This window comes from Amblyomma maculatum, chromosome 1 (genome assembly GCF_055883805.1).
Source record: "Amblyomma maculatum isolate TAMU_Amacu chromosome 1, ASM5588380v1, whole genome shotgun sequence".
In the NCBI taxonomy this organism is placed as follows: domain Eukaryota; kingdom Metazoa; phylum Arthropoda; class Arachnida; order Ixodida; family Ixodidae; genus Amblyomma; species Amblyomma maculatum.
This window is the reverse complement of record NC_139344.1, coordinates 199,937,897-199,940,008: the sequence shown is the minus strand read 5'-3', so window position 1 is coordinate 199,940,008 and position 2,112 is coordinate 199,937,897. Positions and strand designations below refer to the sequence as shown.

General features: G+C 56.7%; 1 pseudogene; it reads right to left on the bottom strand.

The window, feature by feature from the left end:
• Window positions 1-310: 310 nt before the first annotated feature.
• On the bottom strand, window positions 311-1,813 carry LOC146205352 (uncharacterized; annotated as a pseudogene).
• Window positions 1,814-2,112: the final 299 nt, after the last annotated feature.

The window sequence follows — 2,112 nt, the reverse complement described above, 5'->3', positions numbered from 1 at the left end:
TTGCTTCTAACGTAGTGTTCTAAAAAAACAGTTCAAGGGTCGTCAAGGGCGATTTCGGGAAATACATTGTGTCCTCTTTATATAACGGCGGTAGTTGGGTGAGGCGCCTAGGGGGCAGCGCTGTTTCGATGCCCGAAGCAGCCTGGATCGTTGTGTTAGCGCATGCGGTGAGAAATTGTTGCCGCCGCCAGTTGGTCGGCTGTTTGGCTCTGTCAGCGGTGGAGGGGTACCGTTGTTTTCGGCGACATTGCCCACCGTTAGCTGCTTGTTGATAGTTCGAGCAGCAGAGCAGGCCTGGCTGGCCTCGTGTTTATTGTGAAGGCCTTGGTACCAGGGGTGGACGGGGCCGGCAAAGAACTCGTCCGCAGAGATTCTGCCCACCACCGCGGCTGCAGATGTAGCTGTTGGATGGGAATGCGGTCGTAGTCGTAGTTCCAGTGGCCACGCTTGAGAGGAAAGGGGACACGAAATGCATGTTGCTGCCACTGCAGAAGCCCTCGTCCAGCATGGTCAGCGGAGCTGGCGGGGGTTCAAAGGTGGATGGCGGGGGACCGTCGTTATCGTCCTCCCCAAAAATCTGCCAACCTCTACTCGGCGGCATGAGAAGCTCGGCGTGTGTTGTTGGGTAGCCCTTGTTGAGTTCCATAAAGCCAGTGCTCCCCTTGCCGCCGCCGCCCTCGGCCAGGTGGTCAAGGTCAGGAAAAAGGTTGGGCAAGGTCGTGGGGAGCAGGGAGGTCGTCGCTTGTGGCGAGGTGCCAAACGGCAGAATTCGCAGCGGCGTCCCTCCGAAGGAGGACGATTGAATGGAAAAGCCTGTAGACGGTGGTCGGGGAGGTCCCGCGGGTGTTGCCGGCTGGAGATGAAGACACGAGACTCGGGATGATATGCTTCTTGGGTCGAACACAAATAACGCGTCGAACGGGGCGACTGATGCCAGAGTAGGTGGCCGCGGCGGCCGTCATCTCCATCTGCTGGATCCCCTCCTGCAAAGAGTCCAACTCCGATGGAAAGTCAAGGAGATTACCTACCGTGTGAATTGTTTGCGGCACAGGGGATCGCCAGGGCACGCTTCCTGTGGGCTGCAGATCACCTCCTGTACCTTCTTGCGGTTGGAGGCGTTGGTAAAGTCTGCCCAAGCCTGTAGCTACTGCCACTGCTCCTGCCGGGCTATGTGCAGCTCGTGCTGCTCCGTCTCTAGCACCACCTGGAAGAGGTTGCGCAGGACCATCACCAGCAGGGAGGCCACTTTCTCCGTCTTGATGACGGTGAAACGGTGGCAACTATCCTGGGTCTGCAGGCAGCTAAAGTCCCGTGAATCGCCCGCATCTTGCGTGATGAACGAAATGCGATGCACCGGGTAGTGCAACACCAGCTCCCCGGTCTTTTCATCGCGTATCTTGACCCCTTGGAGGGAGGTTGTTAGCTGCACTCCCTGCTTATGCTTGCCGAACGCTTGGACAGCCATTTTAAACCGGACCATAGTGTCCTCGCAGATGCGGTCCCCCCCCCCCCCCCCCCCCCAGGCCTCGGGTACCACCTGCCTGCCGATGAACTTGACCCGGAGCATGAGCCCCTTCCTCTTTAACCGGAATGAGTCGCCACACTTGTCACCACTGCCATTGATAGTGCTGCTGCCACCGCAGCCTTTGTTCTTCTTAGGGTTGCTGATGCGATTAGGCCGGCGGCCCCCATCAATCCGCGTCTACGCATGATTGCTCATGGCGTCCTCCTGGGGGCTATCGTCATCTTCCTCCTGCTCGTCCTATAGGCGTTCAGCCCGACGGCTCGACCAAGGCTTCAGGACTGCATACATGACTCTGCTGTTGATTCTTCCTCTTCCTTGGCTCGTGGCACAGCTCCCCCCCCCCCCCACACACACACACACACACACGGAGGGAGGGGGGGAGAGCTAGATGGTCAGGGTTCAGTGAGAACAGCCAAAAGTACCGCATATACTAGATGAGTTCAATGAACGAATTATGAACGAAAGAAAAAAAAGCCAACGATTCAAGCTTGCAGAAGTGAATAAAAGCAAGAAATACTGAGCGAAGTTTTTAAGTTTCTACAATTCGAATAGAAACAAGGGAACCTGCCTGTAGCTGTGATGCAATT